This window comes from Perognathus longimembris, chromosome 9 (assembly GCF_023159225.1).
Source record: "Perognathus longimembris pacificus isolate PPM17 chromosome 9, ASM2315922v1, whole genome shotgun sequence".
Lineage (NCBI taxonomy): Eukaryota > Metazoa > Chordata > Mammalia > Rodentia > Heteromyidae > Perognathus > Perognathus longimembris.
Window position 1 is genome coordinate 50,058,332 of NC_063169.1, and position 24,147 is coordinate 50,082,478.

The 24,147-nt window shown below is 38.1% G+C and overlaps 1 long non-coding RNA gene and 1 other non-coding gene across 2 annotated transcripts; both read left to right on the forward strand.

The window, feature by feature from the left end:
- The first annotated feature begins 692 nt into the window (after positions 1–692).
- LOC125357717 lies at positions 693–22,720 on the forward strand. Its single transcript, XR_007212190.1, has 4 exons — positions 693–703; positions 8,172–8,177; positions 12,582–12,584; positions 22,581–22,720. It is a non-coding gene; the product is annotated as an uncharacterized LOC125357717 (long non-coding RNA).
- On the forward strand, positions 11,456–11,563 carry LOC125357825. Its single transcript, XR_007212218.1, has one exon. It is a non-coding gene; the product is annotated as a U6 spliceosomal RNA (small nuclear RNA).
- Positions 22,721–24,147: the final 1,427 nt, after the last annotated feature.

Below are 24,147 nucleotides of genomic sequence, written 5' to 3' on the forward strand. Positions count from 1 at the left end.
TTCCACCCAGAAAAAGGATGACTTTGAATGGAGTCAGTCCATTCTGATGAGGGTTGCTAGCAAAGACCACTATGAAGAAGCAACAGTGCCAGAGGGCCTATCTAGGCCTATCAAGGGTAACCAGTGCTTGGATAGAAAGTGAAAGCTGGCAGAGGGTTAGTGAAAAACACTCCCCTTGCTCAGCAGCTAGTGGTTTAACAGGCATTGCACCACTCACCTCGTTCTCGAAACCGGAGGATTCCACGAGCTACTATCTCTTAAAGAGTTCATTCTCTACTTAAGGCTAGCTAAGGTTGGTTCTGGTATTTGATACTAAAAAATCCTAGCTAATACAGTTTATATTAAATCAGCATTTCAACATAGGACACGATTGACATTTTGGGTTGGATACTGTTTTTAGTGTGGGATGTTCCTGACCCTTCAATTCTGAATACTTGTAACAGACTCCAGTTACTGGGAAACCTTAAGTATGCTCCACATATATCCCAAATCCTCACTTAATGAAACCATGGTAGAGGAGACACCATTCAATAGAGCTCTCACAGCAGGGAACAGATGATGTTTCTTCTCATCCCCACTCTATCGAGAAGTAATTTAGTTTCAAGGAACTCATGTTCACTCTGCACACATTATCAGGAAACTGGAAAGAAACAGGAAAATAAAACCACCAGCCTATTTTATGTGAGAGAGATCAAAGTACCTAGTGCTGAACTTAGAAGAATGACTGAAAGGGTCAATTGTACTGCTAGTTATGGAGTCAATGTTGCATGAATGTATAGATTTATGTGATTTTTCAGGGAGGGGAGACTTAAGGTTGAGGAATCAATGAATACCCCAAACGTAAGTAGAAACAGTATGAAACAAGATATTTGCATCTGTGAAAGACTGGCTTATTGTTCTCAGCCCTCCACACTTCCTAATATTATTTTCTATGTGAATTCTATGGGCCTGCCTTTTCCACATGACTGTAAGTAATCCCACAAAAAGCAGAATATAATCCTCTGTTCCATTGGTGTTGAGCTTGACCATGTGACTTGCTTTGACCAATGGGTGTTGATGGATATGAAGCAAATAAGTGAAACTATGGAAATACATGGAAGAGATTGGACCAAATCTTCAGGCTGGAACCAAGCCTTGCCATATGTGTCTGTGACTAGTGTCCCTTAAGAAAGGGGAGCAAGAAATATATGGTAGATGGTTGTTACAAAGCGTTAGCCTGGTAAAAGCTGACTAGTAAAAGATCTATAGATCCAACTAAAACACAAAAGCAAATTTGATCAAAGTTGTTAATTTAAAAAGATTGAGCATTTAGGACATACCATTTTTTTTACTATGTTAATCTAGCATTACATAATTTGAGATATTTTAAATTAAAAAAAATTTTTTTGCTAGTTTTGGACCTTGAACTCTGGGTCTGGGTGCTGTCCCTAAGCTCCTTTTACTAAAGGCTGGTACTTTACCGCTTGAGCTACAGCACCACTTCCCACTTTTTCTGTGATTAAGTAAAGGTAAGAGTTTCACAGACTTTCCTGCCCAGGCTGGCTTTGAACTGCGATCCTCAGATGTCAGACTCCTGAGTAGCTAGGATTAAAGGCATGAGCCAACAGCACCTGGCTATTTTTAAGCAGTAAATATGTTTATATATGCATATAACACTTTACTATTGGTGATTTCTAAGTGACAGGAATCAAGGTGGGGTTGCTTCCTAATGTATGCGTTTTGAGATTTTTTTCAAAATGGCATATAAAACATTTATTATTATAAACCAAATCAGAAATTCTATTTAAAAATAAAACATGCATATATGGATATTGGCTAATTTATTGCATTCAGACATAAATATGTAGGATATAAAGATTGCATTACTCATTAGCAGTGTGCATTCATTCATTCATTCGCTCATGTGTTTTCTGAATGCTTCCTTTGGGTGTGATGCTGGCTGAGTAGATGGTATGCAAAAGAGCCATCTGTTGGGATGACATGTGGCATATTGACAGGGATGTATTTATTCACTTGTCTGTAATATATTTGTTTCCTCCGTATTATTTTCAGTAGTACCTTGTCTTCAGTGAGAGGCTGCAACTAAAGAGGATATAGAAGTGAAGGAGGCTGATTCACGTATATTCACTTTTTGGACTCCCTCTGGTCCAATTATTGGTTGGTTAACATGTGGGAATTGGGCTTTGTTTACTGATATACCCACTGAGACTTCAGCAAGCTAGACACAAAATGTGTGTGTGTGTGTGTGTGTGTGTGTGTGTGTGTGTGTGACAGAACCTTGCCTGAAACCATGTGAATAAAGGCAGCAACACCTCAAAATATAGGAAGCATAAAAGACAATTTTGTGGGCATCAGGTATTTGGCACATACCGCTGTATGTCTTACCTTCTTGGATCTTGGATTATGAGGCTGGCCAGACTCTGGGGACTTCTAGAAGCCTAAGCCTGTGTCCCAGGGATGACATATTCCAATTAGAAATCTTTCCTATACCCCTTAAGAACTGTGTGTGTTTGTGTATGTATTTATGTATGTATATCCTACACCTCAAGATAGTCTTCTGAAAGATCTGAAAGGCAGCCCATTAAAATGTAATCAACAGGAGAAATGGGGGTTTTGTCTCCCATTCTCTTTGGCAGATACCTAATTTCCATTAATGCCAGTGAATTCCATTCATGGGCCAGGATGGCCCATTCCACTTCCTTTGGAAAACCTTCTTATCTACTTTTTGTCATACTTTCTCTTCTCTGACTGTTTGAGTGCTTCCCTCTGTCTATACTTCCTTATTTCCCTTTAAAAACAAATGGCCTTCCCCCCTCAAATCCAAACAGAGCCAATCTCTCTCTCTCTCTCTCTCTCTCTCTCTCTCTCTCTCTCTCTCTCTCTCTCTCTCCCTCCCTGCCCCCTGCTGCAGTAGTTATAAAATAGAAGGTGTGGAAGGGAAAAGAGATAGCTTGTCTTCCCATCACCAAACTCAAAGCTGAGCATCACAAAGAAAGATTGATAAAAGCAAAACATAGTGAATGCAAATTCATTCAATATGAAGTTTGTGACACAAGGATACTGACTTCCTGCCCATCATTTATAAAACCAATATTAAGGCACCTTTTGATTGTTTTGCAATAAAAAAAGAGTTTTACAGTTAATGGACAGAAGAGAGGAAGCAAGCTCAAATCTGTCTTTGTGATTTGTTGGTGAAGAAGGCTTTAGAGGGTTTAGGGAAATGGATGGCTAATGTTTTAGGGTTTTCTCAGATGGAATTGTGTCTTTTGAAGTTTTTACTACTTTAGGGCTATATTATAATTCCATGAACAGCACCTGTCACTTTTTCCCCCAAGGAGCTCCCAGTTCTGAATGTGAGATTCTGTTGGTCAAAGACTTTTAGTTCCATCCAGCTCATAATTATTTTTAGAGTACACTTTATGTTACCTCCCAGGAAATGTTCTATAAAACATCTAACAATTCATAATGAATCAATTATTTCAAAACACTAGTCTTAGAGGAAAGAGAAAGCTCCATTTTGATATGTGTGTTTTGTAAATGAGATTAGAGCAGCTGTGTTTTTGCAGTTACCAGCAGTAGGATTCTGTCCTCCCACAGAGTCTTGGAGACAGAGGTATTTTTTAATTTTTTTTTGGATGATGTCACTCTAAGGAATGACTCTCAGGTGCTTGAGAGTATGCAAGAAACATGTATTTACAACTGGAAGCCCTTTATAATAAATGCTAAGCAAGCTTTTACTATATAGAGGCTCTGACCTCTTGAAGCAAAGCTTAGCTTCAACCCAAAGAAATAGGAGAACTTGCATGTTTTGATACTAAGTTGAAAGAAGTGGCTAATTGTGGAGAAGTCTGATTGGACAAAGGAGAGTAGTTTGTAGTGCCCCTCTTGGGGGAATTTAGCAAGGCCTGTTTGTTCAGATCCTTCTCTGTGTCCCAGAGTCTTCAGGTGATAGACGTTCTTTTCTCTTTGTCTGGCTGGCAGTGTATCCTGAACTATGTCTATTTTTTCTGCTTGAACTAATGCCCAGCTTTACTTAGGTTTGATGTCAAGCCATTCACTTCAAGCTTGCCTGGGTGAGGGCATCTTAGGACTGTTAGGTTATCAAAGTAGGTAGCCCATAAAGGAGAATGCCACGTGGTACTCAGGCAGGAGAGAAAGTTTATTACTGAACTGCTGGCCTGTGGCCAAGGTGGTACATAGCCAGAGAGAAGGGGCAACTCCCACCAACTGCCCTGCCTTACCTAGGGCAGGAGCAGGAGGATGTGGCCAGGCAGATTAAGATGTGACCTCAGGAAAGGGGGAGATAACTGCCTCCAGGTCTGCTGGTTACCCAGGTAACTGGGTGGAGACTTAACCAGGTGGGGGGGCATCTGCATGGAGCCCTCCTGGAGCGGACCTTACAAGGACCACACCTGGGTAGGTAATGCCGTATGGGGACCTGCCTGCAGTCTCAGGTTCACAACTGTCCCCCATGGAGGGAAGCTAGGCTTACAGTGGATGGCCAAGGATTGAGAAGGACTCAGCCAGAATGTGTGCTGAGGAAGTCATGTAGGGACCACTGAGGAGCACAGCTGCATCCTCAGAGCGGCAAGGGAGGGACTTACAGGGCCTGCAGGGGAAGCCAGACTGGAAACTTCAGTCACTTGTGTTCTCACTGCAGAATGGCAGCTGGAAACAGGAGGCAGCTCCTGAGAGCATGAAGGAACCCAGCCAAGTCCCCTTGTGTCACCTCCTTGTCTACTCTTGGGGGGAGGGTGTTGAAGGAGTCATGGGAGAAGTAGAGGATGGAGAGCAAGGCTGAATACACTCCCCTCCCCTCTCCACACCTCTGGCTGAAGCTGTTCAAGGAAGGACTCAGAAGAGATGGCACTAGGTGAGGTGGACTTTTAACAGTAACTGGACTAGACATTCTGAAAGTCAAAAAATGATTACATATATAACAAAATGATTGGTGAGACAGAGAAAGAGAGAGAGAGAGAGAGAGAGTATTTACAAGAGAGAAAGCAAATCATCCAAAGGACTGCTAGAATTTTTATCCTGGTATGAATTATCAAGAGCAAATAAAATTTAAAGAGATGGGACACAATAACAAAGCTGTATTTGGATAACACCACAAGACCTGTTTGATTAAGAAACTGGTCCAAGCAGGATTTGACTGAATTAGACTCCTATCATCTCTACCCAGGCTACATACAGAAAAGCCTTCTGGGAGAACAAAGGAGGACAGAGGGGGCAGGGCTATCCAGCAGAACTATGACGGCTCATTCCCCAGGCCTCCTTGGACTTGCTCTGGATGGTAGTTGCGGGGGGGGGGGGGGGGTGCTGCCAGGATCCTTCACTTTCACTTGTAAGTTTTTGCTCCATTTCTAGTGGAAGTGCTAGAGCACTGCCTGGTCTAGGATGGAAGAGACTCTTCCTGCTGTCTTGGAAATCAGCTGTGAGGTTGATGATGGGGGTCAATGGGTATTTGGGGGCTTGAGGAGACAGAAGACAACCCATGGCCCCACCATCTGATGAATTTTCTGAGAATGGAGTACCAAGATCTTAATCGATCCCCAAATGAGAAAAAAAACAAAAAACAAATTGGCTTAAATTACATATACAGGTACAGAGCTCACTAATGCAGTAGTCCCCCCTCCCCCCCCTTTATAAAGGAGTGTGTGTCCCAGACTCCCTGTAGGTTCTAGAAACTGAGTAGTACAAAACCCCCTTTTCTCCTCTATCCACATACTTGAAGGAGAAAAGTTAATTCTTAAATTTAAGCACAACTGTAGACTAATAATAAGAGAGTACAATTTTAACAGTTATATAAGTTATTTAAAAACTTATTTCTGGCATTTATCATTTAATACTTTCAGATTTGTGGTTTGTTGTGTTGTAACTGACACCTTGGAAAGCAGGGTTGAAACCTTGAAACAGATTGTAAGCGACTTCAGCCATGATTGACCATGGATTAAATAAAAGAAGATAATGTAAGAAAAAATGCAATGAATTTCACTTCAGTTTATTCTACAATTATATTTTCATGAGTTTACAAAACTATAACCACACATGTTCATAGTTTAATGGTGACAGAAAAAGGTAAATAATTTAAACTTAATAAAATATTTGATTAGCAGTTACATATTAATTTTATATCTATTAAAAAGAATAAAATGTATATATTTATTTTGAAATGCAAAGATGTGTAAGTGAAACAAAATGGACAATATGAATAATACATTTTTAACCATAGTGGGATTTTCTAAGGTGTTATGTGTAGGCAAAGCATATGTGTGTATGTGTGTGTGTGTGTGTGTGTGTGTGTGTGTGTGTATGTTTTCTCTTTTCAAAATAAATCTTTTCTCTTTTATTTTAGTTTTGGTCCATCATGGGGCTTGAACTCAGGGCCTGAGTGCTGTGCTATCCCAAGGCTAGGAGTACTTTACCAATTTGACCCACAGCCCTACTTCCTTCGCTTTTATTTTTAAATTTGGTATTATTGAGGATTGAACTCAGAGCCTCATATTGAGACACACACACACACACACACACACACACACACACATACACACAGAAAATTCTGGAAGGATATCCAATAATTCATTGCAAATGCTTCCTTTGGAAGATATGACACAGTATCTAGAAGACAAATTAGGTTCACTTTCTAGCAGTGCATGCTGGAAGGTAAAATCCAGGGTCTCCAGAGAGGAAGTCTCACATAGAAAAGCTCTGTCAATGTCAGGGACTAGGAAAATGGAAAATTGAGATCAGGAGCCTTGTAGAGAAGTTCAGTCTCTGATAAAGGAAATCAGTACAAATCATGAATGCTTACAGGAAAGAACAAGAAAACAGGAATCAGGACAACTAAGAAGAGACAGGATTTTATTGATTTCAAGGATAGAGATGCAAATATTCAGCACTGGAGAGCCAGTTATATTTAATATCTGGAGATTCTTAGTGCAGCACCTAAGAAATTTCACAAGAGGATCATATCTCCCTATGGTTTACTACAAAAACTGTTATTAGCATAAGTCTTGAAAAAGAGATGGCATGGGCACTTCTGTTCATCAAAACAGAGCAAAATAGAAAACACTTTTTCCAGGAAGGGTTTTGGAGTAGAGCTGTACAAATCTGAGTCCACAGTAAATAAGAAAAGCAGGAAGGCTTTGCTCTCTGATGGTGACTCTGAATTTGAAGGCACACTATGTGACACCTAGGCATAATGAAAAGTAAAATAGAACCCTAGCTCTCATTATCAACTTGGAAATGACAAAAGGAAAAGAAATGAAAGAGAACAAGGGGAAAGAGCAACCCATACAAGTCTACCTTATACTTTTAAGGTCAGAGTGTCATTAACACAAACTGTCTCACAAATGAACTAATAAGCTGACATTGGTGGCTCACACCTGTAACACTAGCAACTTGAGAATATGAGACTGAAAGGGTAATGGTTCTAGCCCAGCCTGGAAAGAGAAGTCCATGAGACTCCATTTCTATGGAAGGATGCAGGGTGTACTTGCATAAACCTGGTTGCATAGGTAGGACAGGTAATCCAAAATGTGTAAATCAGTACTGATGTATGTGCCCAGAACAGAATAACCAGCACTCAAAAAGGGTTAGAGGCATAGCTCAGTGGTAGACTGCCTGCCTAGCAAGCATAAGATCCTAGGGTGGGGGGAGAGGTGGGAAAAAAATAAGAGCAAGTCAGGAAATTTTTGTAAAAGTTCTGGTTCTTCTTTTAAAGAAGAAAGACCAAAGGAAGTAAAGAAATTATAGTCAGTATATCTTGTTGAAATAAGGCAAAAAAATACCCTGCCATGTATGTATCTTTGGAGTTACCTATTTAAAACCCAAGCAAGAGATGTGAAGTAAAAGGCAAGAAAATGGAAGAAGTGGAGCCATTACGGCACTCATGAATTGCTTTAGTTTGAGCTATGTTACTTATGTAAGAGGTTTGGGCAACTTTGTTGACACCGAAGTAGCAGTATGGTAGCAATGCTGGAAATCATGCTGCAATAATATTCTAATGATGCTGAAGTCATAGTGCCATAATAGAGCTGATTAAGACTGTGGGTGAGATACTGAATGCCAGTATCTTTAAAGCAAGGAAAATCTTATTGTTATATTCATACAAGATAGGCATTCAAATAATTTAAAAAATCCATTTAAAAATTTTCTATAGAAGCCAGGCACTGGTAGCCCATGCCTGTAATCCTAGCTACTCATGAGGCTGAGATCTGAGCATTGTGGTTCAAAGCCAGCCTGAACAGGAAAGTCTACAAGATGCTTGTGTCCATTTAACAACTAGAAAAAGTAGAGCTGTAGGTCACATGGTAGAGTGCAAAAAGCCTCATGGACAGTCAGTGCTCAAGCCTTGAGTTAAGCCCTACAACTAACAACGACAACAAAAAATCCATATAGAGAGTAAAAATGTATTTGGGTGTATGCATGATTTAAACAATGTGAACACATTTTATCATAGATTCTCATGATCATCCCCATAGACAAGAAAGAAAACTAATTTTAACATCCTGAATAATACGCACCTCTGTATACTCAGACCCTCCTCCCCACTTTAGGTAACTGGTTCTCCACCCTTTCTTCCTATTGAAATGTGCAGCACATACTCATTTAAAGCTGGGTAATTCTACTTAGCATATATAAAGGATTTGCTTGGCTGGGAATATGGCCTAGTGGCAAGAGTGCTTGCCTCGTATATATGACGCCCTGGGTTCAATTCCTCAGCACCACATATATAGAAAATGGTCAGAAGTGGTGCTGTTGCTCAAGTGGCAGAGTGCTGCTAGCCTTGAGCAAAAAGAAGCCAGGAACAGTGCTCAGGCCCTGAGTTCAAGGCCCAAGACTGGCAAAATAAATAAATAAATAAATAAAAGATTTGCTTATATACATATACATATATGTATACTCTCACACACACATATATTTGCAGGAAAGGCTCAGTAACTGCAGAGCTCACATAGACAGCATCTTGACATCCTACAAGAAATGGAGAAGTAAACAGGCATTGCCAAACATGGTGCTTTCCTTATATGTAATCAAGCCTCATCTATTTAAAGCACATGGATTCTAATTTGCCTTTTCTATTTTAAGTTTGTTCAAATATATGTCTTCCATAGGCAAGATGGAAGAAAATTTATCTCCCCACAGGCTGTTCTTAGTCTCTGCATATGGAAACATAATGATTCCATTTTTAATTAAATTTGCTCCATAGCTGGGCACTGCGCTTATTCTATTGCTAAGTAAGCTAGTCCTTAGCTACGTGTTTTCATGTTCTTTACAAATCTGCTGACCTTCCAAACTGGCAGAGGTTTATTCAACATAGTCTGTGCTCTGTACAGTACAATAGTGTGAACGACAAAAGCGAGTTGCAAATCTATATGAGGTGAGAAAAACATGGCTTGTCTCATACTGCCCCAGGGACGTTTCTAGCTTCCATTATAAGTAATACATTCTTGCTGCTGCTGAGATCTGTTCTTTCATGTGCTGAAAACCATTACTTAGGGAAGGGATTAATATTGTGCTTTGGAATTCCTGTTGAGGTTAACATATTTGGCAGATAGAGAGATCAATACCTGCTGAGTAAATAAAAGCTGTAACCTCCATTTCTAGCACACAAAGACAGAGATACATATGCACATACACACACGTGTTGGGCAGAAGTGGCTTGAGATTTTAGATAGGATAGCTAGAGAATCATTTGCAAATTGGCTTGCAGTTGTACTTTTCATGGTGTTCTTCCATGAGCCTCTGTGTTGAAATGTGTAAGACAGGTCATTGAACCTGAATAATAGCTTTGTGAAAACTTGAGTTAGTCAAATGGTTAATGTTAGGCTGAGTCAACCAAATTGGCCAGAGGGCTCATTTCTGGGCATCCCAGGGTTTTCTTTAAAATGGGTTACAATTATAATGGATTTGCTTTAAAATGTGCATTCCATTTCCTTTGGGATTGGCAATGTTCTCTATTTGCTTCTAAAATCTTCATTTGGGCAATTATTAAAATTTGTATTCAAGAAAGCAGAGTAGTCCAATAACAAGAAACTGAAACATATTCATGTCAGCATTGCTGTGCTGAGCCTATAGGAAAATCCTTCACTGGTTGTTTAATATTGGAGGGCGATGAAAGAATATTAAAGACTGAAAAATTACTAGACCATTCTCTGGACACTGTTGGGCAAATAAATTACCTATAATTCTTCTGGTGAGCTAGGAATATTATAATGAAAGATCTATTTTGAGTTGCGTATGTTTGGCTGCTGTCCCAACAACAGTAAGTGCTTCCTCTCCGTGCTTTCCTTATGCCCTAAACATGCTCAGAATCACTGCTTGAATGCAGCTCTTTCTCTCTTTTTCATAGATGTCATGGAAGCCTTCAGTAGCACAACACTTTTCTTTGTCCACAGGAGATCAAACTAGCCTGCAATTTTCCAAAATAAAACCTGTTTAGAAAAGGAAGGTGACAAACTTCAGATAATCAATAACTTAATATTGATGACATTCAGCACAAATTACTAGGCCCATCAAGAAGGAACTGTGATCCAGGCCAAAGACAGAAATTATGAAGAGAAATAGACCTTGAGATAACAGAGGATGAAGTTATTAGACAAGATTATTAAAACAGGAAGTATAAATGTGTAAAATATTTACAGGAAAACAAACATAATAGAAAGAGAAAAGGAAGATTAAAAACTGGAACCTCCAGGAATAAAAAGTAATCTAGGGCTGGGAATATGGCCTAGTGGCAAGAGCACTTGCCTCCTACACATGAAGCTCTCAGTTCTGATTCCCCAGCACCACATATATGGAAAACGGCCAGAAGGGGCGTTGTGGCTCAGGTGGCAGAGTGCTAGCTTTGAGATGGAAGAAGCCAGGGACAGTGCTCAGGCCCTGAGTCCAAGGCCGAGGACTGGCCAAAAAAAAAAAAAAAAAGTAATCTAATATCTAAAATAAAAATTTTACCGGGTAGAATTAAGAATAGATCAGACTCTGTAGAACAAAGAAACCAAAGACATAGAAATAGAATTTATCCAAAGATAGATATAGAAAAATTATTGAAAATAATCAGAATTTTACTGATCTAAGGAACAAAATCAAAGAATCTGGAATATTTTTAGTTGGAGTTTCAGAAGAATATTGTTGTTGGGTGAAGGACAGAGAAATAACTAAAGAAATGCTTGCAATTGTTTCACATTTTATGAAAACTGTAAACTTCAAATTCAAATTCAACAAGCCTCAACAAGAAAAGCATCTGTATATTTCCACTTTCACACATTGTGACCATACCAAGGCATAATCAAATTTCCAAAAAAAAACTGGTTACAAGGTAAGATGATTCCATTTCTGCCACAAACTGTGAGTTGTATTAAACGTTTGATGCCTATAGAATTTATTACTTTAAATTTTCCCAGTTGAGTTCCCTAAAATCTCTTTTGAGCACCTTCAAAAATAAGTAGCAGTGCTCACTTCGGCAGCACAATATACTAAAATTGGAATGATACAGAGAAGATTAGCATGGCCCCTGTGCAAGGATGACACGCAAATTCGTGAAGCGTTCCATATTTTTTGTGGAAATGACTGTTATATCACTGTTGCAATTACTTTCAACATGCAATGTGAAACCGTAGCTTCTATTGTTGATGATCCTCTTGTATCCCCTTCCTGTGGTTGTCCCCGGGCTATCACTGTATCTCATCTGAGTACACTGGCTGCTGTATATACATGTATTAGAACTAGGGAAGGGAAAGGGAATATCAAAATCGAGAGACAAAGGAAAAAAAGACAAACAACTCCAAAAGTAATACTTGCAAAACCATTTGGTATAAACCAACTGAACAACTCATGGGGGGAGAGGGAAAGGGGGAGGGGGAGAGGGGAATGAGAGGGGAGGTAACAAACAGTACAAGAAATGTACCCAAGGCCTAACGTATGAAACTGTAAACTCTCTGTACATCACTTTGATAATAAATAAGAAAAAAAAGTAGCAAATCCTATTTCCCTTCCCTTCCATTTTTCCTTCTTTCCTTTTTCCCTTTCTTTTTTTTTCATTCTTTAAAAAAAAATTATGGGCTGGGAATATGGCCTAGTGGCAAGAGTGCTTGCCTCCTACACATGAAGCTCTCAGTTCTATTCCCCAGCACCACATATATGGAAAACGGCCAGAAGGGGCGCTGTGGCTCAGGTGGCAGAGTGCTAGCCTTGAGCAAAAAGAAGCCAGGGACAGTGCTCAGGCCCTGAGTCCAAAGCCCAGGACTGGCAAAAAAAAAAAAAAAAAAAAAAAAAAAAAAAAAAAAAAAATCAGTATGCTGCATAGGCTGGTTTCAAACTTGTGATCCTCCTGCCTCAACTTCCTGAGAAGCTGAGATTACAGATGTGTATCACTGTATCCAGAACCATAATTTCTATCCAGCATTTCTATCCAATGCAATAAGACAAAGAAAAGAGATATAAGGAATGCAGGTGGGAAAGTATGATTCAAAGATGATTCAAATGGTTCAAAGAGATTTTGTTCACAGATGCTTTGATTATACACACAAAAATTCCCACAGACTATTAAAAAGTTGGAAAAACTAATAAAAGTTCAGCAAGTTGTAGGATATATGTAGGATATATATATATATATAAACTTCATTTGCAATCTTTAATGTATTATTAGCAATAGGGTGGAATATTTTTTAAAAATTAAATTATTTACAATAGTTTCCCAAAACATGAAAAACAGAAAAGAATATAAAGTTTGTATAAGACAAAACATTATAAATTACTGCAGTAAACACTATAAAACTTTCCTGAGAGACATTAAGAGACCCAACCAAATGGAGAGATCTATCATGCTTATGAATTAGGAGACTTGATGTTGTGCAGATACTAGTTTCCCTCAAATTAAATTATGGGTTCAGTGTTTCTCTGTAAGTAGAATTTGGTGGGGGGTGAGGTTTCCTTTAGAGATGATTCATTCTTGTTTCTTATTGAGCTAGGATGATAATGTATTAATGGTCCCTAGAGTCTATGTCTCACATAGAACAAGATATTTTTACTTGTTTTCTCATTAACTTGATATTTTGAAAGCATGCATGTCTATATGGAATGTTTCCTTTGGTAGAAAAGGTGAAAGTCTTCCAAAATCAAATGTTGTAAGAGTGTCTGGTTTCAAATTAATTCTCCATAGAAACCATGCAATGTATAGAAAGGACAAGTAAACTAACAAGTATCAGAGAGCATAAGTTCAGTTGGGATTTCTATTACACTAATTGCTAAAACATACATTTTCTCTCCCTTTTTACAAAAACAGGTTCAAGAATTGGGGTGCCAACTGGCAGAGTCTGAATTAATGGCTCTAGGTATTATTCATGGAACTGGAGTTGATGGCAATTATCTTATTCTTCAAAGGGAAGTTGATGGTTCAGAAACATAAACGATTCAGAACATCAGTTAGAAATGCAGAACATGAGTCTTGCCCAGATTGATTCAATCAAAATATGTATGTTAAGATAGTTCACAGATGAATCTCATGATTCTTAAAATTTTGTGAGTGATACATGTTAATTCCTCATTACAAAATCCCATCTAACCTGAGTTGACAGATTTAGTTCTGAAGAAACAGGGCTATCACGAGTAAGTACTATAACCTCATGGGCAAGACTTTTCTTCTCCAGTGCAACAGATCAAATTATCAATAACTTTGACTCATAGTTTTCTTCTAATAAGATTTAGAAGCAAACGAATTATTCTCAATTAACATGTTACTGAAGTTTCACAGGTTTTACATTTCAGAGTTGCCATCAAATCCAAAATGTATGGCTTTGAAACCTCAATTCAAACTATTTATCATTATAGCATATGAAGCCTGTATATATAATTGAGTCTTCAGTATTATCTGCATGGGTAGTGGAAATAAGTTTATGACATGCTTTCTAATTCAGTAAAAATGCATTAAAATTCTTTTGTAATTATCTTAGAGTCATCCCTTCCCTCCCTGCCTCATTCATGCATCCATTTTCTTATTCATTCATTTCTTGGTTATTACTGAATTATAATTAATAGACTGGCCATAATGATATCCTTATGAGAAACCAGGCAATGGTATGAAATAATACTGGGCATGGTAGCCCATGCCTGAAGTCTTAGCTTCCTTGGGAGGCAGAAATCATAACGATCATAGTTCTGGGCTGGCCTAGAAATAGAAAGTCCATAGAATGGGAGACGATCTTTTACTAGCTATGCACCAGACAAAGGCCTCCTCTCCAACATATTTTTAGAGCTCAAAAAAATAACCCCCCTAAAAATAAGCCTTTAAATAAACAATAGCCTAATTAACAAATTGGCTAAAGATTTAAAGAGAGACTTATCAAAAAAAAAAAAAAAGGAGTAAGAAATGAAGAAATGTTTAACATCTCTGGCCATAAAAGAAATGCAGATCAAAACTACATTGAGATTCCACTTCACCTCATTAAAATGGCCATTTTTAAGAAAATTAACAATCACAGATGCTGGCAGTGATGTGACCAAAAATGAACTCTACTACAGTGTTGGTGGGAATGTAAACTTGTTCAACCACTCAGGGAAGCAGTATAGAGCTTCCTCAAAAGACTAAACACAGAGCTGCCCTATGACCTGTGCATTCCACTCTTGGGTATCCAATAGACCACAAACAAGGCCACACGAAAGCTACTATCACAACCATGTTCATTGCAGCATTGTTTACCATAGCCATGATATAGAATCAACCCAGGTGCCCCTCAGAAGACAAATGAATCAAGAAAATATGGCTTATATACACAATTTAATTCTATGCTTCCATCAGAAAGAATGATATTGTACCTTTTACAAGAAAAAGGAAAGACTTGGAAAAAATTGTATTAAGTGAAGTAAGCTATACCCAGAGAAACATAGGTTGCATGTTTTACTTTATTTGTTTTAAGCTAGAATGTGCCTATAAATCTAAAGTAAACACACTGGATAGTATAAGGCAAAAAATACACTTGGATATGATAAATTATTCAGGACTCTAGACATTTACACAGTGAGACCAAAGGAAGATATTCGTAAGAGCAGATCACAAAAGCTCAATAGCTATGTGCATATGATTACATAAAATGATGTTTATTGAAATGAACTCCAAGAAATGGAAACAACAGGGCTTTTAATTTTGTTTGTTTTTATTTTGTCCATCATGGGGCCTGAATTCAGAGACTGAGTGCTGTCCCTGAGTTCTTTTGTGCAAGGCTAGCACTCTACCACTTTGAACCACAGCACCACTTCTGGTTTTTGAGTGGTTAATTGGAAATAAGAGTCTTATGGAGACTTTTCTGACCAGGCTGGCTTCAAACAGCAATCCTTAGATCTTAGCCTCCTGAGTATCTAAGATTAAAGGCATGAGCCACTGGTGCCCGGCCACAGGAGAGTTTTTAAAATTTTGCTTTTTGTTTCTGTTTCTTTCTTCTTTGTCTCTGTGTTTGATTTCTGTACCGTTTGTCTTGTATGTAAGTTTATCTGTTTGGAAGGGACAGGGGGAGCACAGAAATAGTGGGGGACAAAGGGTAAACAAATGCAGCACTGATACTTGCTAGACACTATGTTGAAAATGAACTATATACTTTGTGGGAGGTGGGGAGGAAAAACTGGGAGAAAATGATGGAAGAAGTGATACTATTCAAAAAGAAATGTACTTATTACCTGACTTATGTAATTGTAACCCATCTGTACATCACCTTTACCATAACAATAAAAAATATGTTCAAGATTCTCCCTTCTCCACGTGTCAAACATTTTAAAAAGCTGGGTGTGAGCTGAGCGCTGGTGGCTCACACTTGTTATCCTAGCTACTTAAGGAGTCTGAGACCTGAAGGACCACAGTTCAAGACTAGCCTGGACAGAAAAGTCCCTGAGACTTCATCTCCAATTAACCATCAAAAAGCTGGACTGGAGGGGCTGGGGTTATAGCCTAGTGGCAAGAGTGCCTGCCTCGGATACACGAGGCCCTAGGTTCGATTCCCCAGCACCACATATGCAGAAAACGGCCAGAAGCGGCACTGTGGCTCAAGTGGCAGAGTGCTAGCCTTGAGCGGGAAGAAGCCAGGGACAGTGCTCAGGCCCTGAGTCCAAGGCCCAGGACTGGCCAAAAAAAAAAAAAAAAAAAAAAAAAAAAAAAAAAAAAGCTGGACTGGATGTTCAAATGGTACAATACTAACTGTGAGCAAGCCAATCAAGAGTCCTAGGCACCAAGTTCAAGTTCCATCACCAGTACATGTGTATGAGCACACATGCGCACAAGCTCAGAAGCACACATGAGCACTTGTGCATGAGCACACACACACAAAATAATTGAGTGTGCTAGTGTGCACCTGTCAGCTACACCAGGAAGTAAGATTTGGACTGTGGTCCAGGCCAGCCATAGAAATGTGTGCATTTACTTAAAAAATTAAGAAAAGCAAAGAGGGCTGGTGGCACGGCTCAAGTGTAGAGTGCCTACCTGGCAAGCTCTAGGCCTTGAGTTTAAATCTCAGTACCCCCCAAGTTAAAATAAAACAAAACCCCAAACCTTCCACATATGTCATAGCAATCCTGTAAAAATACAGGAGTGTATTCTTAACCCTGGTTTACAGAAGAATAGGTGTCAGAAACCCTGAGACCCAATACTAATCTTCTTGTGCTTGTTCTATTACTCCATAGTTAAAAGATTACTTTTAGGTCACATTGCCAACATGACCCATTTTTGGGGAAAGAACTGTTTGCAGTGTGTAGGTTTTTCTTATTTTCCCTCTCCTGCACCTTATTCTTTTTACCCCTTCAGCTTACAAATGGAATTACACCTAAAATGCCCAAAATTGCCTTTTTTCCTCTCACTTGTTTTGCAAGTTTGTGATGTACTAGACAGCGTCTGACAAATCACTGTATGCTCCATAGGGCCAGCACAATGGTCTGCAAATACAAAGTGCTCTCAAGAGGGCTGTTCACTGAGCAGAGGTTAGAAGGAACGGGTGAATGGAAACAGCAGATATGCCCAAACTCACACAGAGTGACCCCAGGAAGCAAGGCAGATATGAACACTCTTGGCTGAAGACCTGGAGACACATCAATGCTACTCAGTTTAATAGAAAATTTTTGAGATAAAAATTTCCAACAAATGGTTCCAAATACTCAAATTTAGATCTCTTGTCTGGCTATCATTTTGTTAATGATGCCTGGATAATGTCACTGAAATGGATACCAGTGAGATGGCCAATTCTATTCCATTCCAAACTTGGAATTCCATTTCTATGCTACATTCAAGCTGGAGCAAAGTAGCCAAAGAGAAAGAAATAGGCAGTGATGGCAAAATGTGACCTTTGCCCCTGTATCCCAGTCCTTGTAGTCCATTGCGCAATCAGTAAATGATTGATGTTGGAATTAGCCCTTCATTGCCAGCTGGATTCTAGCTTCACTTCTGCTATCTATTAAACCATGCACAATCTGGTTAACATTTCTAGACTTCACATTGCTCCACAGTTAATGAATACTATGTGAGATTTATTTGATGGCCTCTAGTGATTTCTAGGGTCATTTTTAAATCCTCATTTCACAATGTATACCCACCATTTTCTTTTCAGTTGCTCAGAGGACATTATTCTTGGATTTCATATGCAATTATGGTAATGGGTTTGTGAAGATGGAAGAGTTGTGAATTTAGAGGGTACTCAAAGGAATTATGTTTTCTTAATGCTCTTCTCTGGATGATAGTTGAGGCCTGATTCTATTAGATCAGGCTGGGTCTGGAAATAAAACCCTCTGTTGAACATACAATTGATGTGATTTCTTTCACATAGAAGTTTCCAACTGTCCAATCTGGTTATCAATTCTGTCTTTCAAGATTTGGCAGTAACAATGGAAAGAACTGGGTGTACCTGGATGCTGGTGGCTCATGGAGATCATCTTCACTACTCAGGAGGCTGAGATCTGAAGATCAAATTTCAAAGCCTGCCTGGACAGATGTATCTGTGAGATTCTTCAACTTATCAGAGATGTGGCTTAAGTGGTATAGCATCAGCTTGAGCAAAAAAGCCAAGGCCCTGAGTCCAAGCCCCAGTATTAGCATGATAACAAAGACAGACAAAGAAACAAAGCAATGGGAAGAACAAGTTCAGAGGTCTCCCTTCTGAGTGAGTCACAAGCATGTGCACCAATGAAAACATCTAATTTTTCCATATCTATTGACAACTTTCTAAGTATTTTGACAAGATATCTTTCAATTGGACATCAAAATTAAGGGAATAAGTGAATAGACTTAGCAATCACTGAATATATACTACACAGTACATACTTTAATAGAATAGACCTTGCACAGGTTCAAAAGGATTAGCACTGACTTGGCACAATATTTAAAATTTCTTCCATTCTATAGTAATTACGAAGCAGCAGAGAAAGTCTGACCTCTGTATGTTCCAGTTACCATGCTGTTTTCATATTATAGCATAAGACAGAATTGACTTTTTACAGCAAAACTTGCTGTAGTTGCTTTAAACAATAATCTTTCCAGTTGCTTTTTCTTATAATCAATCATAAATAATAAATTAAAATATCTACCAACCACCATAGAACATTTAAGTAAAAAGGATTAAAATATTTTTAAATATTAGGAAACTCCAAATAATCCTTTTTCCCTTCTGTCTTTCTTCTTTGGATTCACTTTGTAAACTGAGGTATAGTTTATAAACTGTAAAATTCACCCATTTTAGTAGTATAGTTCAAGTCTGCACATTTTAATTAAAATGAACATTTTAGGAAGTCAAGTCACATACTAAGTTTTTTAAAATGCATAAACGCAACATTAAAATAAATTGAGAAAACTGTTAATATTTTTTCAAAGACCCTGAATGAAATAGGTGTATCACTTCTTACTGTCAAGTATCAGTTAATCATATGCAATAAAAAGGAATCTGAAACTGAAAAAAAGTTATTGACTTCATTTTATGCAATAAATGCAACCCACATATCAAATAGCTTCAGCCAAGATACCGTAGATCAAGCTCTCATATTGTTATATATGTGAAAAAAATTACAAAGTATCAAGTAGAACTTAGTGATACGTAAAATGATCAACATGTTAACTGGGATATATTATAGAATGACAATGACAGCTAACTCGAGTATTAGGAACATAAGAGAAGAAACATAACATTAAACAATAAATTAGGAATAGAATATGTTTATTTCAATTCATATAAGTATTTGAGGATTATTAAAATTTAAAGTAAAATAAAACAAATCTCTTTATAGAGTAAAATGGAAGGAACATTTTTTTTAATGTGAAAAGGCATAGATCTTATTTAGTGGCAAAACTTGAAAACATTCTCTTCAAATCAGAAATATACTAAGTGATCCTTTATTCCTATTATTACTGAATAGCACACTAAATACTTTGATCAGTGATATGCGATATAAAGCTGAATTAATAGAAAGGTATGTTGAATGGGAGCCTGAACTTTGTATTTGACAACGCAAAAGACTTAACAGAAGAATTCTAGGAATGAAATTTAAAGTTTGATGACATTTCAGGGTATGATAATCACACCAAAAGTTAACTCACATGCCAGAAAGCAATTTAAATATCATGAACATACTCACACTTGCAACAATTACTTAAGTTATTCACTAAAAACTTTATGAAGAATGATTAGGAGATTCATAACGGTCTTAAGATACTCAAAGAAGTAGTGGGGAAGCAGTTTGTTCTGATCCCAGCAATGAGTATATGAGGAGTGGGGTACTATGGAAAGTGTAACAGTCTAAACATGAATGTGTCACAGCAAATTTCTAGGAGTCACTTTGAATATTTATCAAGGCATCTCAAACTTGTAATTATGTTGAAGTATAATTTGGTGAATACTGTCTAGTTTTCAAGAAGGCTAATAATGGTGTTCCAGTCTATGGTTATTTGATGATCTTGCTTGGTTTAAGAACAGATTCATTAAGATAAAAAGAACACAGAACTGGCTTGGGACAAATTGCTGCAGGAGTTGAGTGATAGGCATGTGGAGACTCCTTATACTATCCTACCTTTTAGTATATGTATTTCAGGTTATTATTATTATTTAAAAAATGTAGTAAACAAGCCTAGCATGGAAGTATACACCTGTAACTTCAGCACTGGGGAGATGAAGCAGAGAACCCTAAGTTCAAAGACAGCCTGGGCAAAAGAGTAAGTCCAAGGCTATAGTGGGCTGTGTAGCAAGATCTTACTGCAAAAATAAGTCAGTAGCTAGTGGCTCACGCCTGTAATTTTAGCTACTCAGGAGGCTGAGATCCGAGGATTGTGGTTCAAAGCCATCTCTGAGAGAAAAATTTGTGAGACTTTTATCTTCTCTAAACTACAAAAAAAAAAAAAAAATAGCTGGAAATGGAGCTGTAGCTCAAATGGTAGAGTTCTAGTCTTGAGCTAAAGAAGCTCAGGGACAGTGCCTAGGCCCTAAGTTCAAGCCAAGGACACACACACACACACACACACACACACACACACACACACACACGTAAATAAATATTTAAACAACAGCAGTTAACACAGATTCAACTTTCCCATAGAATTATTTTAGTGGTCCAATAAGCCCTATTGGATTGCAAAATATATGTGTGAGCATGTCTGCATTTCTTTTATGGAGGTGGTCCAAAACTCTAATTAGATTCTTAGTAGTCTATTTTGTTAACATGTTAAAAAGAAAAAAAAAACACAACTGAAGTAAATAGCTGGCCTAACCTTTATCCAACCTTCTTTCAGGATTATTTCTTATAACTAATGTTTATAATGGAAAATTGGAAATAGAGATTTTAAGCCTATAATCCTTGCAAAAACCCTGAAGTTCAAAAGAACCTTCCCAAACCATGAGGGGCCTTGAATTTATTGTGGTAAAAGAACTAGAGATAGAAGCCTCTAAAAGCTGTGGGAGGATTGAAGGTTGCAAAAACAGTGAGGATATTGTAAATGCACTATACATTTATTAGCACAACAGCATCAGGGCAATACATTAAATAATGCAAGTGAAAATGACATCTTATGAATCTTAAAAGAGTAATTATGAGTACATTCCATTTACCATTTCTAACTGAAGAAACTGATTCATCATCCCCCATTGAACTCCTTTCAAATTCATTTTGCTTTGTTGCTGATGATAAGTATTCTGAAAAGCTCTCTACCTTACTGCCTAGTTCGTTTCAGTCTTGGCTCAAATGTTCAAGACCTTTAAAATTTGTCACTAGAAGTTGTTGCTGATTTCTCAGCTCTTATTTCCGGATCATTCTTAGAAGTGACTCATATGTCTAAATAAAAGGGAAGACTTAGGTCAAAGTGTACCTACCAATTAGAGGAAAGAGAATTTACAGTTGGGGATAATTTGCCACATTATATTTTAAGGGATGATCATGGTATTTGAACATCAATTGTTTAGGGCTGGTAATTTGTGTCTGAGCAACTACTCACTGCTGCTTTGTGAAAAGGCAGGGCAATGGAATACTCACAAACAATAGGGAGTTTCCTTCCTTCCTTCCTCTCTTCCTTCCTTTCTTGTTTTCCAGAGAACAAAACTATTGATTTGGGAGCTCTCAAAACCATAAGTGGGTGATTAAAGCCACAGATTGTTCTATCATAAATCAATGACAACATGAATTTCAGTCTGGAACATATTCCCAATATTTACTATGTGGATCAAATACTGACTCTACACACAACTCAGAGAAGATCTAATTTTGAGCAATATCACTTCCTCTATTTACTCAGACATTATTTTTATAACAAAGTTAAAACATTTCTGCATGTTAAATAAAAAAAGAATAAAAAGCCTTAAGTGAATTTTGAAAGATTTTTAGTAAATATGTTTGAAAAAGCATGTAGCAGGAACATTTCCTCTAGCTTATCTATTTTCTTTTTTCTTTTTTTGGTGGAAGTTAAAGTATTTATTGATGTGTTTAAACTCTGTACATTCTCCACAGACATATTGAGGAATCTGTAAGTGAAGTTTTACGTGTGCATAATGGGAAAGACATAGAGCCAAAGGAGAGGAACAAGGGAAAAAAGAAAACAAAACAGTTATTATTAAAAAAAATGGAAATACACCATAGGTTACCAGAACCTCCAGATTAAAGGAAAAGAAAACTGTGAGCATCAACATCAACTATACAAGCATTACAAAAACACGTGTGAAGGAAGTAAAAGCCTTCAAAGCTTTCCACAAGGTCTAAGCGCCAGTTTCAGGTACAACCTAGAACATTTGCCTTTCACATGAACAGGCTCCTTCGGCTCTCTCGAGCTCTCAGCTATTTCTTGTGGTCTGAGTGAAGAAGAGGAGAGTGGACCTGAGTAAAGGTAAGGCGTGCAGGAGACATCCAAACGGGGGGAGGCTGCACATGGGGACATACTTCAGAAGGGAACGTGGAGAAAGCTACAGTAAATAACAAATGGCTGAAAAACATCATATACAAACTGCAGGCTAGTTGCTGTGGAAGAACTGGCTTTAGAAGGAACGCAGCAGCGAACACGCTCACCTGTATGCATTGGGCTCTCTGGAAGATTGAGAGGGAAAAGGTGTTCGCCCCTTGGTGACAGGACTGGGACAGAGACGCCAGACTCCAAAACCCTTTAGCAAGTATATCATACTGTGCTACAGCAGAAATGATAGTTCCTTTCCACTAATGTACTCCAGCAACTTTCTACGAGTTTTAAAAAGAAATACTGCCTTCTTTTTTTTTTTAACCTTTTTTCTTTTAAAACAAAAATTGGGCAGTGAATGAGCTTAAAGAGTTGACTTATACAATATAACTGGAACAAACAGCTTGCATATACAATCTATAATTGAAAATCAACATTTTCCATTTCTATAGTGCATGTATGTGTGAGAAGAGCGTCACCTGAACAAGATGCAGAACCATGGTTACGAAAACCCAACCTCAAGTACCTGGAGCAGATGCAGATTTAAGTGCCGGAAGTGACACCTAGCTGCAGAGTGCTGTGGGTGGGCCAGGCGAGGTCCAGCATTTTGGATCAACTGCTGACCACTAGTGGCTGCCAGCAGGTCTCCTCTTAGATCCTGACCTCCTGGATTAAGACTATAAAGTACTACTGTAGGGTTGCAATTTCTATTCTTTTAAATGGGCTTAAAAATGTTAATATAACAATATATGATATATAAACCTTAAGTGAAATGAAAAAAATGATCTATTGCAGATATCTGATGGATGTAGTTTTCTTTTTTAAATTAATTAACTTATCTATTTTCAAGGCAAAGAAATGTTAAGTTCTTTAAACTTGTGATTTCTCAAAGTAAACTAGAACAACATCCATCATATTCCTATTAACTACTAGCAGTTTTACAGCCTCTCACTATTTTATGACTATTTGTGTTAATATTTAATAAGACAGATCAATTAAGTACAATGAGAAGGTAACAGGAGCTCTAGAGCTCATAGAACTGAGTGGAGGGAGAGGGTCAGGAAAGCGTAGGGGCTAGCGCAGGAGAACAAGCAAGTTGGGTGTGCCTCCTTCCATGAACTCCAGTTTGGGAAAGCATTGGAGATGTGTCTTGAACATCTCACAGCTTTCCATTTAGTCTCAGGGTCTTTCAAGTTGAGAGAGAAATGTGTATTATCTGATACAAACCCACGAATGCATGTAAGTGTGCAAATGAACAATCTCATGCAGAGAAGTGGAAAAGAAGATTGCAGTGCTAACTTAGGCAGCATTGGCTTAGCTCTGGAATTCCTGGGGGAAATGGGAGAAAGCAGAGAGGAGGAAAAAGGACAAGGGTGGAACTCACTGAAGAATGTAGGGAGCACGCACCCATCTCACATAACGTCTAGGTGCTTGAATGCATTCCGGGTTTTCATAACCACTCAGGGGTTGCCAAAGTCATCAACCTCAGTGCTCAGTTAGATATCTGCATGTGGGGAGATGTTTACTAGAAATCTATTCTAATGAGCTAGACCACTTGGCTCAGGCTAGAAGCATCCCTAAAGAGGCTTTCATGGAAATAAATTCAAGAATATCTTCTTTGCCAAAATTCCATAAGAGGCCAGAGATTTATTTCTATTGGAGACATTTTTTCAGACCAAAGTTGGGTCCATAAATTAAAATTGGGTCCATAGTGAGAGACACATGGTGAGGTAAGTTTGAAGGATCGAGCATTCTGC